The following is a 22639-nucleotide window of genomic DNA, read 5'->3' as shown; positions in this document are numbered from 1 at the left end:
TAAAACCCTAGTGTTATTAATACTGTAGTCTGAAATTCAGAATGTGGAAGCTCTCAAAATACAATTTTCACAGTCACAGTTAATTGAACTGGCATGAACATGAATCCTCATTTTCCAAATGTATTCCAGTATTATAATCAATCCTACTAAAATACAAAGCGAATTTGATATATCAACATTAGAAGTTTTACAGCTAAAGAAATATAGTGGAATATAACATGATTCCCACAGCACAGAGGAAGAGAGTGGTCTTCCTTTACCCCAGGATAAACAAGGGATCCAGATGTTTCTTTATGTGAACTGTGCAAGAAATATTTCTCAAGGTTTATGATAAATCCACAGTCTGTGTGTGTTTCTCCAGCAACAGGAATGGAGTGCACGCAGACAGTCTACAGTAGTGAACCGGCTATACTGGTTCTTGAAAACCTGGCATTTTTACTGTTTGGCAATTTCTGCAGCAAAACGTTATAAAAATGATACATGATGTTCAAAAATTAGAGTCATTTTGTTTTAAAGCAAAGAATTGAAATTAAGCTTAAGTATATACCCTTTGAGGTGTAACAAGAGAAAGCTATCAAATATAGTCATATACTGATTTATAACTGAATGATCACTAATGTTTGAAAACCAGATCCTGCATTTGAAATCAATTCAATACATACACACATACCCCTCCAGAAAACTTCAACTACAACTCGCACTTAATGACAGAATATGAGGATTTTTGGATGACAGCATCAAGGGAGATTTTCATTTTACTATTTTTTCCCCAAATCTACACCAAGAAGAAAATGGTTAAGGGGAGTTAATTATTTTTTTAAAATATGGTCCATTATTTTCAGTACTTAGGTTTGCAAGGGTGAAACCAGAGCCTCTATAAAGTAAAAACTTGAAAAAACATGCATAATCTATATAGGAAGAATACTAAAATCCCCTAATGCCAGGGTTTTAAAAGAGACTCCATTCTTCTTGGTTGTGTGTTCTATTCATATTTTAAAATCTAATTATATGATCAGAGTGATCCTTTGACTATAAGCCATAAATTCTGTATTACCCGTTTTGTCCTTCATAATTTAAAAATTGTTTAATTGTTAGTAATATAATAACAGAGGTGTATTGTTAAAAAAACAGGTATTTTATTTTGTTATAATTATCTATTTTAAATCTGTAAATCATTCACCCTTTTTGGAAGTAAGAGATAAATATTTTTAAAGAACCCAAACACACACCTTTAAAAATCAGCAAACACAAACTGCTACTAAGTATCAACAAGATGCATATTACTCTAAAAATTAATATTCTTCTTTCAGAAGCCTTTCTACATTTTAACTTCACCACACACACAAAAAATCGGGGGTGGGGTTATGGAAAAAAGAAAATCAACCACTTGGTTCTAAGAACTTGACCATGCCTCTATAACATCAAAAAGGAAATGAACAACAAAATTCACCTTTTATTTACTAAAAGTAGCTCGAATTGATAGCATCTAATCTGGCTCTGTTATAGACAAAAAGCAATAACTGAATTTGGTACAGTGACTACACAACTCAACATCAATCTTTCAAACAAAACGTATCCTGCTTGAAAATTCTTTTTTTTTAATAAATGTATTTATTTATTTTTGGCTGCGTTGGGTCCTCATTGCTGTGCGTGGGCTTTCTCTAGTTGTGGCAAGCGGGGGGCTACTCTTTGTTGCGGTGCGCGAGCTTCTCATTGCAGTGGCTTTTCTTGTTGCGGAGCACGGGCTCTTGGCACGCGGGCTTCAGTAGCTGTGGCTCGCGGGCTCTAGAGCACTGGCTCAGTAGTTGTGGCTCACGGGCTTAGTTGCTCCGCGGCAAGTGGGATCTTCCCGGAACAGGGCTCAAACCCGTGTCCCCTGCATTGGCAGGCGGATTCTTAACCACTGCGCCACCAGGGAAGCCCTTTTGAATCATTTAAAGAGGTTTACTGCCACTCTGGTTGAGGCTAACTCTTTGAAAGTTTAATGCAAAAAAAAAAAAAAAGTGCGGGGAATTCCCTGGCCATCCAGTGGTTAGGACTCCTCACTTCCACTGCCAGGGGCCTGGGTTTGATCCCTGGTCAGGAACTAAGATATCACAAGCCACAAGGTGGGCACCGCCCCCCGCCCCCCGCCCCCCCCCGCCAAAAAAAGTTTAATGCTATGATTTAGGGAAAAACATTTTATTTTCTGAACTATATTTCAGCAATTACACTAATAAAACATCAATTCTCCAAATGATACAAAAGGCTCGTAGTATTGTAGTATGTTAAATAAATGTTCTGTATTAGTAAACCTTATATGGGTATCTTGACTTAAGGGTACTTTCCGAGGTAGCCTTTTAAAAAGAACTCTAAGCTGCTGACTAATTTCTGGGTTAAAGTGGAAAATATGCTTGCTTTAAAAAATAAACAATTCGAGAGAGAATATATTTATTCCCTTCATATCGTCATGTGATTTTACTCATTTATCCACCAAGATACAAAGGTAATCATGTCATTTTTATACAATTACTGACAACATGCACCCAAATCAAAGTAGTTTTACTCCATCTATGTCTAATAAACTCAAGATGTATCAATAGAAGATACCTTTCTAGAATAGAATTTGTTACATGACATTTATTCATTAAACAACTAAGCAAAGGCATAAGATTGGCCAGTCTCTTCAATAAATGAAGAAATAAAATATGAATATGATGCTTAAATAAAAACAAAACAGAAATAAATACTGGTGAGGTTTTCTCTTCTTGCTCCCTACTCAGGTACAGTATTTTTGTCCTACTTTCTTTCTTTTTTTAACATCTTTATTGGAGTATAATTGCTTTACAATGGTGTGTTAGTTTCTGCTTTATAACAAAGTGAGTCAGCTATACATATACATATATCCCCATATCTCCTCCCTCTTGCGTCTCCCTCCCACCCTCCCTATCCCACCCCTCTAGGTGGTCACAAAGCACCGAGCTGATCTCCCTGTGCTATGCTAACTCAGTTTCGTTCCCTTTTATGGCTGAGTAATATTCCATTGTATATATGTGCCACATCTTCTTTATCCATTCATCTGTCGGACACTTCGGTTGCTTCCATGTCCTGGCTATTGTAAATAGAGCTGCAATGAACATTTCGGTACATGACTTTTTGAATTACGGTTTTCTCAGGGTATATGCCCAGTAGTGGGATTGCTGGGTCATATGGTAGTTCTATTTTTAGTTTTTTAAGGAACGTCCATACTGTAGGCTGTTGTCCTACTTTCTTAAAGACACAGTAGTATTCCTACAGAATGCCCTGTAATCTATTAATTTTACTCAATTTAAATAAGAATGCTGTCACAAAAAGCAACATATTGTATTATTCCATTTATATGAAATGTCCAGAACAGGCAAATCCATAGACACAGAAAGCAGAGCAGTGGTTGCCAGGGGCTGCGAGGAGGAAGGAATGGAAGGTAACTGCTAGTGGGTATGGGATCTCTTTTTGGGTGAGGAAAACATTCTGGAATTAGTGGCTGGTTGCACAACATTGTGAATATAATAAAAACCGCAGAACTGTACCCTTTAAAGAGGTGAACTGTATCTCAAAAAAAAAAAAAAGGAATGTCTAGAAGAAATCAAGAAAGTATTTGCGTATGTTTCTCAACAATAAAGTCTACAATACCTATACAAAGATTTACTGGTTTCAACACACTTGTAAACTGTACTTAAAATAAAAAGCTCTACACTTATTAAGCTACAGCAGTTAAAAGGTGAGGTACTGGCAAAGAGACAGACAATGAAACAGACTAAGATCCGAGACACAGACCCAAGTCGATACGGGAATTTGGCATGTAACAGAAGAATCACTGCAGATGGGTGAAGAAAGCATAGAATATTTAAAGAATGGTACTGGGACAACTGTTTATCCATATAGAAAAATATTAGATCCTCACCATGTAACAGACCAGCTCCAGGTGGATTAAAGACCAGATATAAAAAGTAAATCTTAAAAAATTTTTAAGGAAAAACAAAAACATAAAACTGAAATAGATCATTATGAACTCAAGATGGGGAAGGATTTCTTAAACAATACATAAACAGTACAAAACACACTGATGAATAAAATCAACAATACTTTTTTAAAAAACTGTACACCAAAAGATCACATAAACAAGTGAAAGGGCAATTCTCCAGACTGCAATGCATTAAAACAAAGCTGGGTTCTACCCTCCAACCTTCTGCCAACTTTCCTCAGTTCTTGCTATGTTCATTGGCTGTGCCTTATCATCTCATCTGAATTAGAGTAACAACTTCAAACTGTTCTTCCTGCTTTCAAAGTTGTCCACCTCCAATCTACCCTCTCTAACATTGACAGTTCTTAAAAAGAAAACAACCGTTTCCCCCCACCCCACCACCCCCAAATTTAATAACCTCCCATGGCTCAGGATAAACTCCTCAAAGCAAAAGGTCTCTCTTGATTTGGCCCCTGCCTACCTGTCCAACCTCCCCTCCTCCTGCTTCTGCTTTCCCACTTTGCCTTCCACCATTCTATCATTTCCTCTCTCATCAACCACTTAGCTTTTGTACAGATGTGTTAAAATACTCCAAGAAGCTTTCCCAGACCACCCCTCACCCATCCTCTGAAGTCCCTGATAGCATCCTACCTATACGCTACCGTAGCACTCATATATCACAGAGGACCATCTTGACCTAAATGAAGGGTGTGTGTGTGTAAGCGAACATAATCTCAAAACATCTGTGTAAGAAATAAGAACAAAATACTTGATTACATCCATTCTGGATACCAGCTGCTGCCTGTTAATTGCCCTCTGTAGGCTGAGACAATGTTGGGCGGAGGTTCACGCCAGCTCCTCCTTCCTTCCCATTCTGCTGCTACTACAATGGGAAGGAGACCAAAAGTTACAGCCAGGTTGTCCCCACCCCAACCTATACAGGCTCCTCTAATAAAGCACATATTTATTGAGCACCTACTACATGCCAGACATCGCACTAAGCACTAAAGTTGTAGAGATGAAAATTCAGACATGGTTCCTGGAATTATACAGCTGCATTATTACCAGAGAGAGAAAAGCAATAAAGGGAACATGCTGGAGATGAGGCTCAGTAATACGCATTTATTCATTTCATATCCAGTGCCTGTATTATGTTCGGTCCTAAGTACTAGAGATAAAAGATGAGCAAGACAGAGTCCCTGTGGACAGAAGGGACAAGTGCCCTGGATGACAAAGGAAAACATCCAAGGTTGAGGAGCTGGGGGATGTAGGACAGAGAGAGGATGCAGAGGACCTGAGACATTTCCAAGTATAGGAAACAAAAAGTCCTAACCTGTGGAAGGGAGGGGAACTCCTTTACAAAGACCTATATTAACCATCACCTAAAATGGTTAAGAACTTCCTTGGCTTCTTAGCTTCACATCTTCTAAATGATCTAGATTATATATTTCTTGATATGTTGCAAAACCAAATTACAAGAATTTGATGAAAGCATACTACATAATTCAGGGGTATAAAAGCAACTTACATGCCAGAGAATATGGCAAGACTGGAAGTTTATGATGAGGACATGGGACTGCTTCATCTCTGAAACCCGGCCAACTACAGTGGCTAGCACATTATCAATAAACAGACTGATCACAAACAGAAAGGAGTATTGCAGTAAGGAGCCACAGGATTAGATTAACAATGTAGTTTAACATGAGCTCATAATTGTTAAATAACTAGTATTACTGAAATACCACAGGTGTTTGTTAGCAGCATGCATTTAGAACTGACTGTACAGATTTACTTTTTCCCTCCTAAAAAGATCATGAATAAAGCTGGAAAGTAGCTGCACAAAACCAAACAAGGAGCAGGTAATCAGGTCACTAAGAGGAAACAGAACAAAATGAAATTTCCCCCTATTATTTTTAAACTTTTTCAAAAGTTTAGTATGTAATCTTACTATATATTTTATCAAGTAACCTTTTCATCAGAATTAGAGTAGAAGATATTTTATTAAATGCTGGAAATTCAGAGTATAAACACATCACAAAAAGAGAGTCACTGGCTGACAAGAAATGTATTTGCATAACCATATTTAATTCAAAGCTCACTACCATGAATCTAATAATTCTACAGGCATACATAAACTATTAACATAGGGACTTCCCTAGTGGTTCACTGGTTAAGACTCCGCCTTCCAGTGCAGGGGGCATGGGTTCGATCCCTGGTCAGAGAATTAAGGTCCCACATGCTGCAAGATGTGGTCAAAAAAAAAAAAAAAAAAAAGCCACATTTAAACTATTAACATATTAGGGTTCATATTTTCCAAAACAGTAGTTACATTATGAAATGAAGCTTTGTCTTTTGTTCAGTGTATAAAAACTGCAATCACTACTAATGGGATTAAGAGAAACTGTCAAGACATTATCACTGTTGAGCATAACACATGATAAGAAGAATATAAAACTCTAATAAAATGACTTCCCTTCTTTGAATCATTTATAGCCTACTACAAAACATGTACTAGACACAAAATCAGTTTATATTAGAACGCCAACCTGTATTTGAGGCACTTTGAGTAACTTCAGCGTTCAGAGAATTGCCAAATTGTGTTCAGATTTCTGAAGTTCATATTTATCTTTAATTTCCAAAGCAAAGGGTAGCAGTGCCTTCTTTGGTCATGGAAAAACCAACCAACCAACAAAACAAAACTACTTCACTTCTAGCAAAGGTACTGGGTACTGTTATGTTTTGCTCACTGCTGTAACCCTAATCCCCCCGTACCGTAAGGGAATGAAAAAGTCTGTTAAATGAATATAGGAATGGCAGAAAAGACAAGCGGAAATTAGAACTGCAATTTTACTGAATGTTCATTTCTATCCAAGTAATGAAGACAGAAGAAAATGTGTTTCGGCTATCAAACTACAGTCAAAAGTACAGCCCCAAATCACAGCATTAGTATATGCTGTAACAGGACTTCAACTCCATAATCTAAAATTATGCAGATAATTTCAGTGTGGACCTCATCAAATCTCTGTGTTGTTATACTAACCTCTAAAATTACTAACATTTCCCAAGAGCCAGATATGAGTTACCAAATCAAATCTGGTTTCTAGTATCTGGACTTTACATAACCCACTGATCAAGAAGTGATCCAAAACTCAAATATATGACTGAGAATCAGACTAAGAAGGCAACACACTTATCAATGAGTTCGCACCCTGAAACAACGTTTTTCAACCCTGGCACTACTAACACTTGAGGAGGGCTGTCATGGGCATTCAAGATGTTTAGCAGCATCCTGGTCTCTACGCACTAGATGCCAGTAGTACCACCTGCCAGTAATAATAAAAGATGTCTCCAGACATTGCCAAATGTCCCCTGGAGGGCAAAATCGCCCTAGGGTTGAGAACTACTGCCTTAAAAGGATGTTCACCAAAATGGAAACGCTTACTATAGTCTGTTCTCTTTTGCTTTGCCTTTTGCTTCTCTGTAGATTCTATAATGAACGTATAAAAATGTTAATATGTCTCTTCAAAAGAAAAAATACAATTCATTAATTATAAATCAAGAAAATGCTCATATTTATTTGGCTTCTATCCTATTTTTCTTTTTTTTTTTTTGCGGTACGCGGGCCTCTCACTGCTGTGGCCTCTCCCGTTGCAGAGCACAGGCTCCGGACGCGCAGGCCCAGCGTCCATGGCTCACGGGCCCAGCCGCCCCGCGGCACGTGGGATCCTCCCGGACCGGGGCACGAACCCGTGTCTCCTGCATCGGCAGGCGGACTCTCAACCACTGCACCACCAGGGAAGCCCCTATCCTATTTTTCAATGACTAATACACACAGATGTTTTCCTGAATATGCCATATTTCTGAGTATTCAAAAGGTTAAACAAAAAAACCTGCAACAACTCAGAATAGATCCAGATTTTAATCTGTATAAGAATCTCTCTAAAACTTTAAACAAAAAATACTTTAAACATGCTTCAAGTAAAATAATATAATTTACTGAGGACTTATAATGTGATGTTCCAAGTGCTTTACAAGTATTATCTCATTTAATCTTCAGAAAACTCCTGCAAAATGGATACTAGTATCTCCATTTTACAGATGAGGAAACTGAAAGACAGACAGGTTAGGTGGCCTGTCCAAGGTCACACATAAAGTAAGGGGTAAAGCCAGGAGTCAAATCCAGGCAGTCTTGCTTCATGACCTGCACCCTTTACCACATGCTACACTGTCACTGACCACTGAACTACTTTTCTGTCATGTCTGTATTAATTCAGAAAGGCAACCATTACTGCTTCAGAAAACATCCCTACAATTAACAAAGTCAGCATCTTCAACTTGTAAAGAGGCTGTGATAGACAGAATAATGACTCCCCACCAAATACCCACATCCTAATCCCTAGAACCCGTGAACATGTTACCTGATGTGGCAAAAGGGACTCTGCAGATGTGATTAAGTCAAGGATCTTACAATGGAGAGATTATCCTGGATTATCCAGGTGGGCCCAGTATAATCACTAGGATACTTACAAGAGAAAAAGAGATGGAGAAGAATCAGAGAGAGATCTGAAGATGCTCTGCGCTGGCTTTGAATATAAGAGGAAGCCAGGGAACGCAGGCACCTACAGAAGGTGGAAAAGGCAGGGAGCAGATTCTCCTCGAGAACCTCCAGAAGGAATGCAGCCCTGCTCATACCTAGATCTTAGCCCAGAGAGACCCATGTTGGCCTTATAACATCCAGAACTATAAGATAATAGATTTGTATTGTTTAAAATTTTGCTGTGTTTAAGCCACTAAGTTTGACATCATTTGTTAGAGAAGCAAAAGGAAACTAATACAGAGTCTTCTCTGACAGCATTTCTAAACACTCTCTTGTCTTCATTAGTTCTAGTAACATCCCTATAGAACCTAGGACAGGAAGGAGGAGAATTCCCTTAGCTTCCTTAACCTAAGATGTGGGGAACGTGAAACAGAAAGAGCACTTTTAAAGGTCTTACCCCATGACAACATGAATAGTCCTATCTATGGCTACAAATATGCTAATGTGGCCTACAACCTGTCCCTGGACAGCCAGGAAAGCCGTCAGCCTGCAACTGCTCAGAGGACGCTGCTGTCCCCTTTTACGCTGCAGAAGAGAAGGACGTGATTTCTTCCCGTTTTGTTGGCAGTTACTCCTGCTTTCTATGCTCTGGAGTTAACTTTCATTCTAGTTGGAGATGTGATACAAACAGCGATGTGGCAGCAAAGCCAACACCACGCATGACACAATAACGTTATGGGTCCTTTTATTATTAAAATACTTACTGTATCTTTCCATTTCTGACAACTAAAATCTCTGGGCCACACTGGATTCTGTGGCTGATTTTCACAAAAATATGTGGTGGGTGTGAGGAAAACTCGCAGTAGTAAAGACAGCACTATGGTTAAGAACCATTTTTTAAAGTCTGTTAATTTAAACATATAATAGCCACAGTTAATAAAGAAAAGCCCCTTGCAGCCATCCCAAAGAACTCTATTGAGCCAACATTTTTTATAATGAATAACCTCTAACTGGAAGTTTATTTTGTAAAGGTGAATAATGTATAAGTTCCCTAAATAAAAAGACTGATTCATATCTCAAAACATTAACTATTTAAGACTATGTATAGGAATAGATGAGTAAAAATAAAACCCTTTCCACACTTATCATGTTGGCACTTAAAGATCAGAAATTAAATGACCTAATTTACTGCATGAGAACATTTGATCTCTGACTAGTCACAGGTAACTCAAACCACTATCAGTTAAATACCACTTTTATCAGGTAAAGTGCCTATGTCTGCTACACAGTGATGTCCATTCATAGATGATAAGTCAAAACAACACACTGGAAAACTAGGATTTGGCAGTTCTCCCTGTTCTGACCAATGGCATACAAATAAATGACTTCGAGTAAATCCCTTAAACTCTAAAAGGTTACGAAATGAGGCTGAATACTCAAAAACCGACAATGGAAATATTTTCTCACTTGTTTTTCCATTTTGTCAACTCTATGATTTTTTAAAATAAATTTATTCATTTATTTTTGGCTGCGTTGGCTCTTTGTTGCTGTGCGCAGGCTCTCTCTAGTTGTGGCGAGCGGGGGCTACTCTTCATTGCGGTGCGCGGGCTTCTCATTGCAGTGGCTTCTCTTGTTGCAGAACACTGGCTCTAGTTACGTGGGCTTCGGCAGTTGTGGCTCGCGGGCTCTAGAGCACAGGCTCAGTAGTTGTGGCGCATGGGCTTAGTTGCTCTGCGGCATGTGGGATCTTCCCGGACCAGGGCTCAAACCCGTGTCCCCTGTATTGGCAGGCGGATTCTTAACCACTGCACCACCAGGGAGGCCCCAACTCTCTGATGTTTTATGTGGAGAGGATTTATTTAGTACATATGTGCATGTCTGGACAAAAGTTTGTCTATTTTTAAAGTAAGAGTTCCCACAGAAATGTTTCTATACGGACTCATTCTAAACTAATCGCCATAAATTACCCATATCAACACCACCAAGATAATCAAAAGCCGGGCCTCACCTTGCCTATTCCCAGACTCTAAGTGGTTTGTTATTCCAGACATATATCTAATTCCTCACAAAGTCCTTTTTTTGTTTTGTTTGTGACACGGTTCATTACTGAACACCAACTATGTACCAGGCCCTATTCTAGATCCTGAGAAATCAAAGGAAATATGATTCTGATCTCATAGAGCTTAAATAAACATGAAAATTTCAGAAAATGATAAGCTACTATAAAACAGGGTAATAGGACACAGTGACTGGGGGTCTGGATTGTTATAAAAAGGACTAATGGAATCCAAACCACAACTAATCATATAGAAAGATTAGAGGAAGACACGTGAAGAGGTGATCATCAGACATATCTTTTATTTCCTTTCAAGTTCTCTTTGTTTCAGAGGCTTCTGAGGTTATAGTAAAAAGATTTAAATAATAGTCAAATATTCCAAGTAATATAAAAAGTTTAAGATTTCCATATTATTTAACCATAACTACTCTAAAATAGTACTGAAATGAAATCATTTTTTTGGTCAGCAGTACATAGTCTGTTAATAACTGCATTGATTAAAAAAGTTTTTAAACATACTTCTATATTTTAAAATTAAAAAAATTTTTAATTTTAAAAATATTTAAAATTTGTATATTTTAAAATAAAAATCAAATAACTATTACTAAGTTGTTTCCTGTGAATGGATTTATTCATTATCTAAGAGAGTAAGCATTTGGAAAATGAGATTTTAAAGTCCCAACCCCACAAAAACACAAAACAAAAGTAATCACAAGAGCAAAGAATGTGAAAATGTCCACTTCTACTTAATTCTTTCCCTTCACTAAGAATATCTATATCTGTGCTAATCACACGTGGCTACTGAATTGTAAACAAATTAAAATTAAATAAAATTAAAAATTCAGTTTTCAAGTACACTAGCCACATTTCAAGTGTTCAAAATCCACACATGGTGGGTGGCTACCATACAGGACAGCACAGACACAGGGTATTTCCATCACTGCAGAAAATTCTATTGGTCAGTGCTGATGTAAATCATTTCTCAAATTTGACCCAAACAAAAACATCCTAAAAAAGCTTAAAAAAATAAGGTTAATTTTAAACTTTTAAAAGAAATTGGTGAATAGTACCATATAACTAGACAGAAATCACATATGAGGACATTTAGCAGACACGTATGCAAGAATAAAATAAGAGTAAGATAAATCGGGGACAAGGAAAAATGTGCTCTGACACTGGTCTTGCAGTCATGAGTCTTGAGTTTTAGCTGTGAGTCTACCTCTGTGAAGAGATATGACATATTTGGGCTTCTGTTTATAGCCCATAATAGAGGTTAAATCAGGTGATCCGATCACCTGAAATGACCCCAAACAATGGGAAAATGAGCTGTGATTCCTCCTAGTCACCAATACATAAATGTAGGGGTTGGATCTGCATTCTGACAAGAGCATATGTGATTTAAAAAATTAACTTTAATGTCTTACCTACCCTATTAACATTATTTAAAGATGTTCATTATTTGCAACAGCAAACAATTATATGAAATTCACAACCAACACCTATTTACATAAATAAGATTTTAGGGGGTAAAGCATGACCACCATATTTCTTTCTACAAAATTCTCTAAGTAATCAAGGTGTATTAGAGAAGTAGCACCTTTTCTTATCATTTTTATCTTTAATTTTCCTTAGTTTATACCACTAGTAATAGAGTAATACTATTTTTAAAACACAATGGTACTACTCCATAATCTGTTTAACTCTAGTATCATCACTCCAAATACATTCTGAAATTTTCTTAATAATTTTCCACTAAAATTGTGTTAAGAGAAAGATGATGGTCAAGGACATGAAAATATCCTGTATAAGGGAGTGACCTATGTGAAATGAAACACAATTAAACACCAAAAAAACCCCTGTCACTAAATACAGTCACACAATTTTCACTTGACCATGATTCTATTAAGTTACACAACATTTTAGGTTGCTTTGTAATTCTTTTTTTCCCTGACTAAACCACATTACTTATTGAACTGCCTTGTACCAATACAAAACTTACTAATAAAACATGCAATTTCCCTTATCTATTTGGTTTAACCTCGAAGTCTTCACTTTGTTCTTGACCACACCTGGCAACAGACATGGTATTATGACTGGAAGAAAATTCACATTAAATTATTTTCCAATCCCTTACATCAAGGGACTGGCTCACAGTGAAATTAATGACAAACTAAGTAACTTATATCAGTCATCTTGTTCCATTCACTATGAAATCTAGTAAACTAACAAGTTCATCCACATATTTTCCTTCCTCCTTCCCGAACAAATTTTTAAATTACAGAAAACAGGTTTGAGATTGTTCAAATTTTATTTTCTTCTACCATATCAAGGCAAGGTATCACAGAAATGATAATTTAGTTTTAAAGTACTAAGCAATTAATTTATCATAATATCTAAAATGATAATTTACTAAGTTTATTTTTCCTATAAAGGTCAGGGGTATTTCTTCTCTTTTCTTTTTTTTTTTTTTGGCTCATCAGGTTTATCACTTTAGTATTTTAGGTTCAATTATGTTCAACATTTCATTTTTAAAATAAACAATAAAAGAACATAAGGAACTTCATACCATATATTCAAATTTTACATTATCACCTATTTGCTTAATCAGAACATGAAGCATTGGTGAAGCTATAGCCATCATGCTTTTGTAATAACAACAGTGGAAGTAAATTTGGACCGGAAAGTTAAACATCATGTTCCTACCTGTAACAGCATGAATTCTCTTTACCAACTGAGAAACACCCATATAACCCATGCAAAGATTCTGCTCAAGCACTAACTAACATTCAACTTTTAACTTCTATAAAAGTGAGTTTAGGCCAACTGAGTTCACATCTTCATCGATGCAACATTCGACTAAAAACTAGCTCATTTTGCATATGCTATTATTCTTATATTTTTAAAAAGTCATTTATTATCAGCTACATGCCTGGTCCAGTTCTCGGCACACTCTAGCACTTCTAGTTTAGATCCCTATAACTGCACAAAGTAGTCATTTTCATCTCCAATTCAGAGGTAAGAACACTGAGCCCCAGTGGTGGAGGTACGGCGGGAATAAGAACTCGGGTCTCCCTGACACTTGCCCTACACTCCACTGCCCATCGAGTTAAAAAAAAAAAAAAAAAAAAAAAAGTTTTGTTAAATGGCTTAAAGCAAACAGAACAACTTTCAGGGTGAAGGTCAGTTAGAGCAAAGCAAACCTCTCAATAAAAAGAAAGCCATACATTTTATACAATAAGTTTGCTATAGTTAACTATATAGGTATAGCATACTTTCCATAGACATCTCCTAAAATAAGGTGTTTCTGAATAAAATTTGAATGAAAAGAAAGGTATTTTAAACCACATACAACGCTTTCTCAATAAAGGCATCGTGACTGAACGGAAAGATGATTTTGTAATTCAAAAAATCTACCACATACTTTGTTTTATAAGCTTAAACTTTATGTCATGTTTTCTTAACACAGGAATATGAGCATCTTGTTTTCATAGATGACTTTTAAAATCTCACTCCATAAATTGATATAAGGTATATATCAATTACAACTCAATAAGGCTGGAAATAAAATTTTTCAAAATAAGTGATAGGAATTATAAAGAAAAAATGTATCACACAAGCTGCTGCGTTCTTGTATACCTGTACCACACTTTAAAAACCACAAATAAATGCAGTTTTTAAAAAGAAAGACTTTCTGATATTGCTAGGAGTTTAAATTGGTTCAAACCTTGCTGGAAATGTTCTAAAATCGACTGTGGTGATGGTGCACAATTCTATGAATATACTAAAAACCACTGCATTGTACATTTTAAATGGGTAACTTGTATGGTATATGAATTATTTCTCAACGAAACTGTTATTTAAAAAAAAAACCTTTCTGGAGAAAATATTGGAAATATGTGTAAAAAACTTTTGTAATGTTCAGACCTGTTAAGTAATTCTACTTTTAGGAATTTATTGTAATCAAATCATCACAGTCATACAATTTTTTAAATATATAAGAATGTTCATCAAATTTTATCTAAAAATTGCAAACTGCCTAAAACGCCATCAACAGAATAATAGTAAATAGATATGGCACAACCATACAATGAAATTATATATCAGTTTAAAAAATCACATTCTCAAAAAAATTTAGTTCACAATAAAGTAGGTTATAAAATAATATTATATACTATTCCAATTTGTAAAAAAGAAAAATACAGGTATGCATAAGAAAAACACTGGAAAGACACAGAACAAAATGTTAACTGTAGTTGTTTCCAGTTGGTAGGATTTCAGGTCATTTTAACCTTCTTTGTATCTCACTGGTTTTCAATTTCTCTACAATAAACAACCCTTTCATAACTTACACATAATACATGTTATTTTAAAACTACCAGCCAGGGCTTCCCTGGTGGCGCAGTGGTTGAGAGTCCGCCTGCCGATGCAGGGGACGCGGGTTCGTGCCCCGGTCCGGGAAGATCCCACATGCCGCGGAGTGGCTGGGCCCGTGAGCCGTGGCTGCTGAGCCTGCGCGTCCGGAGCCTGTGCTCCGCAACGGGAGAGGCCACGGCGGTGAGAGGCCCGCGTACCGCAAAAAAAAATAAAATAAATAAATAAAACTACCAGCCACTTTGGAAAGTACAAATTTTCCATTAAAAATTAAAAACTAATAGGGTTGGGGATAGTGGTGGTGGTGGGATAAATTGGGAGATTGGGAATGACATGTATACACTAATATGTATGAAATAGATAACTAATAAGAACCTGCTGTATAAAAATAAATTAAATTTTGGGCTTCCCTGGTGGCGCAGTGGTTGCGCGTCCGCCTGCCGATGCAGGGGAACCGGGTTCGCGCCCCGGTCTGGGAGGATCCCGCGTGCCGCGGAGCGGCTGGGCCCGTGGGCCATGGCCACTGAGCCTGCGCGTCCGGAGCCTGTGCTCCGCAACGGGAGAGGCCGCAGCAGAGGGAGGCCCGCATACCACAAAAAAAAAAATAAATAAATAAATAAATAAATAAATTAAATTTAAAAAAAAGATTCTATAAAAAAAAAACCTAGTAGGGCTGTCAGCATTTCTTAGGGGTACTGTGTGTGTGGACCTATATGCATATGGATGTAATACCTTAATTAAGACCTTAACCTCAACACCCTAATTCTATGACACAATAAAATAAATTCTAATGATCAAGGCTAAATTGTACAGGTGATAACAACACAGAAATCATGAGATGACCAAAAGTATATTAACCCTACTTCATATACAAAGCCAAATTACCTACTTTAGGTTTAAAAAACTATTATATCAAATTATGTGTGTTTCCACATCTAGGAAAACTCAACATATACAGTCATTTCAAGATTTAAAATAATTACTTCTCATCCTTGCAGGAGAAAAAAATAGCATGGGATGTATTTAACCTTCACCCAGAATAAAAAAGAACAACATTCTATTGGAATTTTAGGTGAAGCACAGCATGAAGTTTCTCACCACAATTAAATATGAAATAACATATTGCAATGTATTTGGATCCGGCAGTGATCAAGAAAAACACAGACAGCTTAAAGTAACAGAATTATAACAGCCAAATAAAGGCTTTAATTTATGTATACAGATGTGTTATAAAAATGTCCTTCTTAAGTCCACATTGCAGAGTTTTATGCAAATAGTCTGTATTCATCAGGTAGTCAGAGGGGAAAAAAAAATTCAACTTAGGGACTTCCCTGGTGGCGTGGTGGTTAAGAATCCGCCTGCCAATGCAGGGGACACGGGTTCGAGCCCTGGTCCGGGAAGATCCCACATGCCGCGGAGCAACTAAGCCCGTGCGCGTGCGTCACAACTACTGAGCCTGCGCTCTAGAGCCTGTGCTCTAGAGCCTGCGAGCCACAACTACTGAGGTCGTGCGCCACAACTACTGAAGCCCGCGCGCCTAGAGCCCGTGCTCCGCAACAAGAGAAGCCACCGCAATGAGAAGCCCGTGCACTGCAACGAAGAGTAGCCCCCGCTCGCCACAACTAGAGAAACCCCGCGCGCAGCAACGAAGACCCAACACAGCCAAAAATGAACAAATAAATAATAAATTTTTTAAAATTACTCAAAAAAATTCAACTTTTTTTCTGCTATCAAAATCCTCCAAAGTCAACATTTAACCTTTCCATACACATAAGAAAATATGTCTAGAAAGTGAGGGAAGCACATTAAAGTAGGTTTCTCCAGTTAAAAAAGAAATCTGGTTCACCTAGCCAAGATGCAGACAAGGTAAGGATCAAGAGGCACCAAGGATGGAAGAGTCAACATAGATTGCCACTGTTCAGGTTAATACTTTTTCTAATGGTTACATTAATGTGAAAACAAGAGAGTCAAACTAGTTTTTGTAAATAAGATACTTAAGTTAGGATATTACTGATACAGGCAAATCTGTCATTTCCTAAGCAAAAGCCATGGTTAGAGTCTGCACATACATCTAAAACCAGCAGTCACTGAATCCTACCAAAAACTGCATCAGAGATGAACTCTGAAGAAACAGCTTTATGCAACATGGCATGATTCTTGTAGGATTCAGCATTATTTTTTGTTTCACATTCATTAGTAAAGCACCAAGATTTCAAATGACTAAATGACTACACTGTTAGGAAACTTTTTTTAATTATCTTGATAACCCTTTTGATAACAACAAAAAAAAACTGCCGATTCAGTTTTTACCTGTGCTGACTCCTCATGGTTATTAATTTTCCAGCTTTCTTTTCAGCACACTGTTATCCCTCAAGTCCAACTACCACCAAGACAATACCACTTAAACCAATGAGACTGTCTCTGCAGCTTTTCTTACAGGGCATATTACCTGCGTGGTGACTACATGATGTTTGTTTTCTAATTATTTGTTTATACTGTACATTTAGGTTTTATGCTTTTATCTTTATATGTCATGTTTTACAAAAGTCTTTAAAGTGCACTTTAAAAGTCTTTGCTTGTTTGTTTGTTTTTTATGTACAGCTTTCTTAAGACTCCACAGCTAAGAGATGTGAGTAACACAAGACTCACTAGACACAATACCATCTTGGCTACAGCCAAAATGCCAGTAGGCAAGCCTCCACATGAGACTTCCTAATCTTTTGAATCTCAAATCAATTTGATAAACTAAATTTTATTTTACCCACAAAATCCCAGGAAGCCACACACTTCTTAAATTTAAAATACCTACTTATTTAAATTGAGTTAAATAATTCTTGTGCTTTCCAACTTCACACACACACACACACACACAGAAGTTAGTGCGCTGGAATTCTATCAAACATCTCAGAAGATATCACGTAAAACAAAGTATTATTAGATAATAATATTCATATATATATATGGTTAAAATGGAAACTATATGAATATAATTTTTTTTTTTTTTTTTTTTTTTTTTTGCGGTACACGGGCCTCTCACTGCTGCGGCTTCTCCCGTTGCGGAGCACAGGCTCCGGACGCGCAGGCTCAGCGGCCATGGCTCACGGGCCCAGCCGCTCCGCGGCATGTGGGATCCTCCCGGACCGGGGCACGAACCCGCGTCCCCTGCATCGGCAGGTGGACTCTCAACCACTGCGCCACCAGGGAAGCCCTGAATATAAATTTTTAAAATTTTCCTATTCACTCTCTCCTCAATATAGTTCTAAATCTAGATGAAAGAGGGAACATAGTAGAAAAAAGAGTTCTCATTGTAGATCAGTCAATGATAACACAGATTCACATCTAAAATTTAAGAATAAGCCAAGAATCATTTATCAAAGAGCTTTCCAAATGCAAAATTTTGTCAATAAGCAGATGTATTTTAGAAGTAACAAAACACATCCATCTAGTAAAAACTGAACATTCTCTAAATCATAAAATTTTAAATATGCCTTTTTCCTTCATTTCATGCCACCCTGTACTAGCACAACATAATACAGAAGTGTTTAAAAGTACTTATTAAGTACTTAGTAAGGTCAACAATAAAAACAAAACGAAAAACCTCTGAGTATTTAAAAAATGTGTTAGGTAGTCGTAGTATAATCAGTTTCTTAAATTTATCTTTATTTATATTTATTAAAAGATTAGCCTGCAGATATAAAGCTCACCATTCATTTAAAAACTCAAATGCTGGACATGTTGTTTATTAACACATGAATAAATCATCTTAGTTGCTCTTTCAAAAAATAATAGACTCCTTTTTTTTTTTTTAGTAAAACTAAAAACAGCAATGCACGAAAATAGATTTTATGGATAGATACCAAATTCTAAACCTTTTTAAAGCTTTAATGATTTTAATTTTTTAAGTGTCTAAAACAGACTTTTTGTTTTAAAGGAATTCAGTGAATAAGTATCCACGGTTACGAATTTTCTTCTTGATAGTAAAAAATAATTAAAAATAATCAGTGATGCCTAAGATTTTTTTAAAACTTGTTTTCAATTAGGTATTCTTTCCAAGTTCTTTTCCAGGACCATGATAGACCTCTTATTTTTTTATTTCATTGATAATTTTATTAAAACAGGAAAAATTCTGCCAAAACCACTTCATTACCCAAAATACAAACTTCAAGATACCTGGACAAGACTCATTTATGCATGTAAAAATATTTTGTATAAATGCTATATGTACAACATGGTGAACAAAGTATGGAAAAAGAGAAGCAAGAGCCTTTACCTCACTGCAACTTAATCCCCTTGTGCTCATTACACTAACCATGCCTAACCTTGAGTATTCCCCCTCACCTTGAGCTTTCACAGAATGCACAAATACTTCCACAATAATGAAGTAATGTGATGTGGTATAAACAGTCAAGTGACAGGTTTTTCACCAAAGCCTTGGACTTAACTTCTCTGGTCTCAGTGATTTCTCTTGTAAAATAAAGTAGTTGGACTATATCTCTTCTATTTAAATAGGCTGTTAGGGACTTAATTCAAGACCTGCTAAATTACTTGTAATAGCAAAAACTTGTTAACAACTTAATGTTAATATTAATCAATATTTCAAACAATGGAATACTATATGACCCTTAAAAAAAAGAAAGCTGTAGGTCCATATGTGCTTGTCTGAAAGATGTCCCAGGTAGCCTACTAAAACAAAAAAGCAAAATGCAAACAGTGTGATAGAATTTGTACGTATTTTAAGAGAGATGTATGTACATATGTACAGAAATTTTCTAGGAGGACACCCAAGAAACTTCAAAATGGTTGTTAGTGGAGAACAGAGTGTTAACTTTTTTTAAAACCTCTTATAGTCTTTTATAATATTTCAAAAAAATTTAAATAATGAACGTGTATTATTTTTATGACTCTTTACAAGAAAATAAAAGTAAAGGTCTGCTGATCAGGTTTTATAATTAGAAAAGACCTGGGTTCGTATACTGGCTTTGCTGTTTACCATCTGTGTGTTATTAAGGTGTTTAACCTCAACCTCTCCATCTGTAAAAAAGGAGTTAACAGTACTAACCCTCCCACAACTGTTGGGAGGATGAAAGGAAATCATCCATATAAGACATTTATCACAGCACATTGTTAGAGGACTACAGCTATTAGTAGCCATTACTAGGCTTATTATAAATATTATTATAAATTCCAGAAATGGAGTGTCTCTTAGAATCAGACAACTGACTAAAAACTTTGACAATTCATTCAAGGATGACCAATCTCAAAGGCAACCAATTTCCTTTACTCCAAACTCATTCAATCTGATCAGTATAAGAAAGGGCATATCTATTAACTTAAAGTTAAAAAAAAAAAAAGCTATCACAGGTAACAGGTGAGCTGATGAGGGACATGGTAATCAGAGCACAGTCTGGGTTTTAATTAAGTATCAACTAACTAGAGCAGCCTTCTTCATTACATGTGGATACCTAGCCAGGAGCCAGAATACTCATGACAGCTGGGCAGGTGACCTTTATCTTTAAAAAATGCTGAATATCTAGGAGTAAACTTTTTTTTTAAGTAATTCAAGCTTCCAAGAGTCTTTTCTTATTTTAATATACAACAATTTCTCATTTTCCTAAAAATTTATGGCACTGATGGTTCATTCACAAATTAATTACAAATAACTTGTCAATCAAGTGAGAGATATAAAAATGAAATCTCCATAAAAATAAATTCCAAAAAAGCATACTGAATGGACTTTTTGAGTGGAACTTTTTCTCATAAGATTTTTAAAAATTCAGGCTGAATATTATCAAATCAAAATAAGTTGTAAATCTGACCTCTATACTAAAAGTGCTCTCCCAAAGTAACACTCTAACAATATTCAATTTAATTTTTCCAACAGACCAAGAACACATCCTAAAATTCTATATAACAACTTGAAAGGATGAGGCATTAGGATAGATTAAATCAATATGTAGCACAACTGGTTTGAGTCCATCATATTACAATTTTAACAGGCCTTCCTGGTATTAGAGAACAGTTTCAATACCAATATGATGGATTAAAGTTTGGATTCTCCCAATTACAATGATAAAACAAAAACAAAAGGTCACACACATTTAATCCTTTTCAATATGAAAATAAAATAGGCTCCACTTAGTTCAGCTACGGTAAGTTTGTTAGTATTTAAAGCTTTAGAATAGTAACTATTTCAAATCACATAAGTAGATACACTTGAATACATTTGAGAGTTACTGTAGCTTTCCTGAGAGTGACCTGAAGTTCCCAACAAAAAATCCTGGCACCTGAATGACGCTCTGAGCTCTGCATGCCTGCTTCATAGATCATTGCACTGTGCTGAACTGACATTTGGAGATTGTACTGGGCAATTATATGAAAGCAAAGAGAAAGGATGGAAGAGAGATTATTTTAAAAAAGAAAACACTTCTTAACACACCCATCACCTATAAGCAAGAGCCATCAGAAACACCATTTTAAAATACACACATTTCTCATTTTCCAACACGCAAACTACAGCAAGCAGATAATGTACCACAGCAGACCTTCCTACCCCTCCTCTCCCCTCACACAGTGCTTTGCGGAGAGCACAAGCCCAAGTAAAATAACCGAGGCAATTTCCTTGTTTACTTAAAGAATTGCAGAAAACATGTTGACTGCTTCTGAGGCTTCTGAAACAAATGAATTTTCAATATTTAAAAGACTTTTCATGATGTTTGAAATAAGAGTAGTAAGGATTCCTTCAGCTAGTAAAAAATATAGTTTTAACTTTATTAAAGGGGTTAAATTTTACACCGCAGTTCATTAGCATGCCTTGTTCGCAACCAGAAGGAAAAGGGGAAGGGGGGGCCAGCAAAACACACAAGATGGAAAACATTACTACCTCCTTTGGTGGTTATGAATAATTTTAAATGACCCCAAGATGTATGGGAAGAGTTCATGAATAGCAAGAAAGGGGGTTAACAATATGAACTGGCCCCTTCCAGATTCATACTGATGTCGGAGAGAAGAAGGAATTTATTTACACTGCAGTGCCTGGCAGCAAACATGGCTGCCCCTGCCCCCTTTAAATCCGAATAGTCTTCACTCCCTCACCAAAACCATCAAATTATGGCCATGTCTCTCTCTGTCTTGCTACCATTACACGAACACACCTCCTCCTCCCTCAAAGCACCTCAAAGCAGTAAAACCCACACCTCCCCATTTCACAACACCATAACCACCAGCTTCTCCATTATCTAGCCTTGAAAGAAAAGGCACAGAATACACACAAATATAGGAACAAAAGGCTTTCCCTTCCTAACACTTTAACAACCCCCTTCCCCTTCTTTTCCTCCCACACTGACTGTGACGCTTGGTCCATAGTTCTCATCCTTCTCAACATTCAGTTAATTTCCTTCCCGAGCCCAATCCTGGGTCTCCCAGTTCCTGAGTCTATTTCCTATCTTCCTATTGCATCCTGTCTCAAGCATTTCTCATCCCTTTTTCCTAATCCACCTTTTCCTCCACTTCCATTCCCTCGTGTCTCCCTTGAGGCCCCATCTCTCCACCTAATTCTTTCTCCTTCCCCCAGACTCTCCTAGTTCCCATACTCCACCCCCAAACCTGCCTACTTCTCTGTCCGCCCAGGTCTCTTATCTCCAAACCTGTAACTCTTCTCCTCTCCCCCTGCCCCTCCCCCGTTCCATCTTTATCC

At 36.8% G+C, this 22639-nt stretch overlaps 1 protein-coding gene across 1 annotated transcript in view; it reads right to left on the bottom strand.

Annotated features, from left to right (window-relative positions):
- Positions 1–22639, bottom strand: part of LOC129391328 (histone-lysine N-methyltransferase NSD3-like) — a 64797-nt gene that overhangs the window by 41125 nt on the left and 1033 nt on the right. The gene's annotated exons all lie outside the window — the stretch shown is intronic.

This window comes from Physeter macrocephalus, chromosome 20 (assembly GCF_002837175.3).
Source record: "Physeter macrocephalus isolate SW-GA chromosome 20, ASM283717v5, whole genome shotgun sequence".
In the NCBI taxonomy this organism is placed as follows: Eukaryota; Metazoa; Chordata; class Mammalia; order Artiodactyla; family Physeteridae; genus Physeter; species Physeter macrocephalus.
The sequence above is the reverse complement of the archived record's forward strand: the minus strand, read 5'-3'. Positions and strand labels throughout refer to the sequence as shown.